This window comes from Pempheris klunzingeri, chromosome 8 (assembly GCF_042242105.1).
Source record: "Pempheris klunzingeri isolate RE-2024b chromosome 8, fPemKlu1.hap1, whole genome shotgun sequence".
In the NCBI taxonomy this organism is placed as follows: domain Eukaryota; kingdom Metazoa; phylum Chordata; class Actinopteri; order Acropomatiformes; family Pempheridae; genus Pempheris; species Pempheris klunzingeri.
This window is the reverse complement of record NC_092019.1, coordinates 28,412,426-28,419,246: the sequence shown is the minus strand read 5'-3', so window position 1 is coordinate 28,419,246 and position 6,821 is coordinate 28,412,426. Positions and strand designations below refer to the sequence as shown.

Sequence of the window (6,821 nt, the reverse complement as noted above, 5' to 3'; positions counted from 1 at the left end):
AATGGCTTAGTTGGCAAACTGGTCTTCTAAAGATGCTGCATCCCAATGTTTTGCTCGCTTGTTGAAATATGTAAGATGTGTACATTGTCCAGGAAAAAAATAATGTTGATAGAATTTGACAATTGGCATTCAATTCAATTCAATTCAATTTTATTTGTATAGCCCAATATCACAACAGAGTGTCTCATAGTGCTTTACAAAGTTCACTGAAATAAACAAGTGTAAGCGAACAAACAAAAAGAGTCCAGCAGTCGATGAGGCCAGTGGATCAGTCCGATGGATCAGTCCGAGGCATCACCTGCCCTTTATGACCCTCCTTCTTCGGGAAGGAAAAACTCAAAAAACCCAGTGGGAAAAGAGAAACCTCCGGGAGCACCACAGTGAAGGAGAGATCCAGCTCCCAAGGACGGACAGGCTGTAGCCTTGGACAGACGCACATCCATTGGCTGGTGGAGAACCACATCAGCGGGGCCAGGACCAGGATCCATAGGAACCAGGGAACCACATCAGCAGAACCAGGACCAGGATCCACAGGAACCAGAGAACCACATCAGCGGGACCGGGACCAGGACCCACAGGAACCAGAGAACCACATCAGCAGGGCCAGGGCCAGGACCAGGATCCACAGGATCCACAGGATCCACAGGAACCTGAGAGATGAGAAAGCACAGAAACGCTCCGGGGAAGATAGCAAGTTAGAGGCAGACATTTGACTGACATGAGACATAACGATGGAGAGGAAGAGGAGGATAGAGAATAGAGGAGCTCAGTGCACCATAGGAGTCCCCCAGCGGTCTGAGCCTATAGCAGCATAACTAGGGGCTGGTCTAAGGCCTGATCCAGCCCTTAAATATATGCTTTGTCAAAAAGGAAGGTTTTTAGTCTACTCTTAAATGTAGAGAGGGTGTCTGCCCCCCGAACCCAAACTGGAAGGAGATTCCACAGGAGAGGAGCCTGATAGCTGAAAGCTCTGCCTCCTGAACTAGTAAATGGTCTGTATTTGTATAGCGCCTTTCTAGTTATTTCAACTACTCAAAGCGCTTTACATGACATCCTCATTCACCCATTCACACATCATTCATACAGGAGAAATGTAATTTGGAGGAGACTATTCTTTCATACTCATTCACACTCTGAAGCCATGCTTCAGGAGCAAGTTGGGGTTCAGTGTCTTGCTCAAGGACACTTCGACATGTTGACCCATAGGAGCTGGGGATCGAACCCCCGACCTTCTGATTGAGGGACGACCCACTCTACCACTGAGCCACAGCCGCCCCCGCCAGTAGGCCTGCATTCTGGGAGCGCAGTGCTCTAGTGGGGTAGTACGGTACTATAAGATCTTTAAGATATGATGGGGCCTGACCCTTAAGAGCCTTGTAGGTGAGGAGAAGGATTTTAAACTCTATTCTAGATTTTACTGGAAGCCAATGAAGAGAAGCCAGTACAGGAGAAATGTGGTCTCTTCTTTTAGTTCTCGTCAGAACACGAGCAGCAGCGTTCTGGACCAACTGGAGAGTCTTTAACGACTTATTGGGGCAGCCTGATAATAGAGAGTTACAATAGTCCAACCTAGAAGTGACAAATGCATGGACCAATTTTTCTGCATCATCTGTGGATATGATGGGCCTGATTTTGGCAATATTACGTAGATGGAAAAAGGCAGTTCTAGAAATCTGTTTAATGTGGGAGTTAAAGGACAAATCCTGATCAAATAAGACTCCCAGATTCCTCACAGTGGAGCTGGAGGCCAGATTAATGCCGTCCAGAGCAGTTAAGGTAGTGGAAAAGCTGTCTCTGAGGTGTCTGGGGCCAAGCAAAAGAACTTCAGTTTTATCTGAATTTAGCAGCAGAAAGTTGCTGCTCATCCAGGACTTTATGTCCTTAACCCTCCTGTTGTCCTCATATTCTGTATACACCCCGTGTCCTCCGGGTCAAAATGACCCATCTTCGTTAAACCCCCAATATAAGCAACTTAATTGAATTTGAAACACCAAATCTTATTTTGCTTGAAGAAACAACTTGTCATTCACCACAAATTGTGTGAATACCTGAGTTTTCCCTCTTCACCTGGCAGAAAGATTGCATTTATTCAAGACACCACTCGTTGCTATGACACTGTCAATTGTATTATTGTTTCTTGTTGTCTTGACTCCCGGTTATCAAATCGTAGCAGTCTTGAGTAGGTGTGAAAGAGTTTGAGTGGCATTGTGGCTCAGAAAATTGGCCTTCCACTCTCTGCATCCCATAGACTAGCTGCAGTCACATGACTGTATACACCTGCTAAGATTATGGGTATTATAGGGTATTCCTCCCCATCTTCTTCTTCTGATACATCCTCCACTTCCTCTTCTGAATCAGAGTTGTCTTGCTGGACATCTGAAAAAATCAGCTCTAGAGCCTGTTCGACGTTATGACGCGCACTCATGGCTTCAGCACAGAGATAATTCGGGGTACTGTCATCTGCAGCACCTTTATAGCCTCTGGGAATCCACAGACAAAGGGGCAATATTGTTACATTTGGGTCAGATCAAAGGCAGTGCAGTCTGCAAGAAGACCACCTGTCTTGTCTTGTTTATGTCTGCTACTGATTGATCTGAGACAGAACTAAAACCTTCTCACATTCTGTGGTGTGTAACTAACTCTGTGACTGTGATTTCAACTCAATTTGACTGTCGGGTCATTTTGACCCGAAGACGATCTTTGTACCTTTTTTTGTACAGCTTACATGGAAATGTGAATAAAGGCAACAATTCACTTTTTCTAATGTTGGGGTCAATCTAGGAAAAGTCATCAAATTTCAAGTTGAAAAAATATCGTTTAGGGGAATTTTTTTTGGTTTTTAACACAGTGGCGGGTCATTTTGACCCGAGGACAACAGGAGGGTTAAGGCAGATTTGAAGTTTAACCAACTGATTGGGTTCATCTGGCTTTATTGATAAATATAATTGTGTATCATCTGCATAACAGTGGAAATGAATGGAGTGCTTCCTGATAATATTACCAAGAGGAAGCATATATAAGATAAAGAGTATTGGTCCAAGCACTGAGCCTTGTGGAACTCCATGTCTAACCTTAGTGTGGACAGAGGATTCATTATTAATATGTACAAACTGAAATCGATCTAATAAATAGGACTTAAACCAGCTTAATGCAGTTCCTTTTATACCAATGAACTGTTCCAGCCTCTGTAACAGGATGTGATGGTCGATGGTGTCGAAAGCGGCACTCAGGTCTAACAAGACCAGGACAGAGAGAAGTCCTCTGTCTGATGCCATAAGGAGGTCGTTTGTAACCTTCACCAGTGCTGTCTCTGTGCTGTGGTTCGCTCTAAAACCTGACTGAAAATCCTCAAATAGACTATTAGAGTTTAGAAAATTACACAGCTGATTAGCTACAACTTTCTCCAGGATCTTGGAGAGAAAGGGAAGGTTGGATATAGGTCTATAGTTAGCTAACACACCTGAATCAAGAGTAGGCTTTTTCAGGAGAGGTTTAATTACTGCTACTTTAAAGGACTGCGGTACATAGCCTGTTAGTAAAGACTGATTTGTCATATCCAGTAAGGACGTGTTAATTAGGGGCAGGACCTCTTTAAGGAGTCCAGTAGGAATGGGGTCTAGGAGACATGTTGATGATCTAGATGAGGAGATTATTGAGGTCAATTCAGCAAGATCAATTGGAGAAAAACAGTCCAAGTACACATCAGGTCTAGCAGCTGTTTCTATGGTTCCTAGGTTTGAGGTTGGACCAGACCCTGTTGAGGGCAGGAGGTGTTGAATTTTGTCCCTAATAGTTAGGATTTTATCATTAAAGAAGCTCATGAAGTCGTTACTGCTGAGCTCTAAAGGAACACAAGGATCAATAGAGTTCTGGCTCCTTGTCAGCCTGGCTATTGTGCTAAAAAGGAATCTAGGGTTGCTTTTATTTTCTTCTATTAATGAGGAGTAGTAGGCAGCTCTGGCATTACAGAGGGCCTTTCTATAGGTTTTAAGACTATCTTGCCAGATTAAACGGGATTCTTCCACTTTGGTGGCCCGCCATGTCCTTTCTAGCCTTCGTGAGTGTTGCTTAAGCTCACGTGTCTGGGAGTTATACCAGGGAGCTTGTCTCTTTTCTTTAATTCTCTTCTTTTTTAGAGGGGCAATAGAGTCTAGTGCCATTCGCAGTGAACCTGCAGCACTATCGACCAGATAATCAATTTGGGAGGGGCTAAGATTAGCATGGGGGTCATCCACAGCACAGGGACACACTGGCTGAAATACTAAAGGAATCACCTCCTTAAATTTGGCAACAGCACTATCAGATAAGGATCTAGTGAGGACCTCTCTGTCATATAGAGCATAGTCCTGTAGCAAGAAATCAAATGTTAACAGGTAATGGTCTGATAAAATAGAGTTATGTGGAAAGACTGTTAACTGTTCAATTTCAACACCATAAGCCAAAACAAGGTCAAGAGTGTGGTTAAAACAGTGAGTTGGTTCATTTACACTCTGGGAGAAGCCAATTGAGTCCAGTAGTGAAACAAAAGCAGTGCTAAGACTATCATTATCATTATCCACATGAATATTAAAGTCACCTACTATAATCACTTTGTCCACACTAAGGACTAAATCTGATAAGAACTCTGAAAACTCAGTTAAGAATTCAGAGTACGGACCAGGAGGGCGGTACACTGTGACAACCAACACTGGTTTTAGAGTTTTCCAGGTTGGGTGTGAAAAACTAAGAGTAAGACTTTCAAAGGAGTTATAATTGAGTTTGGGTCTAGGTTGGACTATTAAACTAGAGTTAAAGATTGCTGCAACTCCACCTCCACGTCCAGAATCTCTGGGAATATGAGTATTAATATGACTGGGAGGAGTGGCCTCATTAAGGCTAACATACTCCTCAGGACGTAGCCAGGTTTCAGTCAGACACAATAAATCAATATGATGGTCAGATATCAGATCATTTACTAAAACAGCTTTGGATGGCAGAGATCTGATGTTTAAAAGTCCACATTTAACTCTCCTGTCCTGTTTCATAGTGCCAGTGGTATTAACTCTGATTAAATGTTGATGCTGAACTCCTCTCCTGTTGGACTTAATAGATCTAAATGATCTGAGTGGTCGGGGGACAGACACAGTCTCTATGGGATGTTGGGTGGGTGATTGTTCTAATGGAGGAGCAGAGAAGTGTGTAAGACTGCAGCTCTGCCTCCTGGTCTCGACTCTGGATTGTCAAGTTTTAGGACTAATAAACTTCGCCATATTTCTAGATAAGAGCGCAGCTCCGTCCAAAGTGGGATGGATGCCGTCTCTTCTAATGAGACCAGGTTTTCCCCAGAATGACTGCCAATTGTCTATGAAGCCCACATCGTTAGCTGGGCACCACCTCGACAGCCAGCGGTTAAATGATGACATGCGGCTGTACATGTCATCACTGGTCAGGTTGGGCAGGGGACCAGAGAAAACTACGGAGTCCGACATTGTTTTGGCAAAGTTACACACCGACTCCACATTAATTTTAGTGACCTCCGATTGGCGTAATCGGGTGTCATTAACGCCGACGTGAATTACAATTTTACCAAATCTACGTTTAGCCTTCGCCAGCAGTTTTAAATTTGATTCTATGTCGCCCGCTCTGGCCCCCGGGATGCACTTCACTATGTTCGCTGGTGCCGCTAGCTTCACGTTCCTGACTATGGAGCTTCCAATGACCAGAGTCTGGTTCTCAGCGGGTGTGTCGCTAAGTGGGGAAAATTCGCTAAAGGAGGCCGAGGAGTAACTAAACATATGGCACACTGAATAATAGCTTCTTCCCAAGTCAATCATTGTGACATGATTATACGCTATGTTTTACAAAATATACACAATGCAGTTGCTATCCATGATGCGATCCTGTGTAAGCACCATTTTCTTGTATAAAAGACCTTTTTGTCACTCACTTTGTTGCTTACAGTCATACCACCCTCAAAGCGTCTGAACTCGGAAGCTATGCAAGGTCGGGCCTGGATGGTACTTGGATGGGAGACCGCCTGGGAACGGCAGGTGCTGTAAGCTTTGTCAGTTATCTTTCCAGATTGAATTCTAGCCGAAATTTACTATGCATTTTGGCCAGAGCAAAAAACGTGATGTGTTTTCAAGTTCCTTCGGGTGCAGTAAAAGTATGGCCGTTGGTAGCCGTTTTGTCTACACGAGTGATCAGCTGATCGCTCTGAAACCTGCTGGCATCTTGACCACAAGATCTTCACAAATTCCAGAAGCATTGTGGAGGAAAACACACCGAGGTTGCAGAGGAAAGAACAACCAGCGAAGGAGAGAAACCAGAGGGAGTCAACGGAGGCGTATGGAGGAAAAGAAATATAAACCCTGTCTCCCCATCGTTACTATGGGCAACGTGAGATCGCTGGTAAACAAGATGGAGGAGCTAACAGCGTTAGCCAGGAGTCAGATGGAGTACCGGGAGTGTAGTCTAATGTGCTTTATGGAGACATGGCTGCATCAGGACATTCCTGACGACAATGTTTCCATCGGTGGCTTCCAAACTGTTCGGGCCGACAGGGACTGCACCAGGAGCGGTAAACGGAAAAGAGGGGGGCTTGCTGTTCTGGTGAACAACAGGTGGTGCAATCCTGCTCATATTACTATCAAGGAGCGCATCTGCAGCCCGGATATTGAACTGTTTGCTGTTGGTCTTCGTCCATATTATCTGCCACGGGAGTTTTCAAATGTTGTCATGGTGACTGTTTACATTCCTCCTTCTGCCAACCCGACTTCGGCGTGTGACGTCATCCACTCCGCCATAGCCCGGGTACAGACTCTACACCTGAGTGCATTCGT

At 44.5% G+C, this 6,821-nt stretch overlaps 1 pseudogene; it reads left to right on the top strand.

Moving 5' to 3' along the window:
• The first annotated feature begins 5,932 nt into the window (after window positions 1–5,932).
• Window positions 5,933–6,041, top strand: LOC139206177 (5S ribosomal RNA; annotated as a pseudogene).
• The last annotated feature ends 780 nt before the right edge of the window (window positions 6,042–6,821 follow it).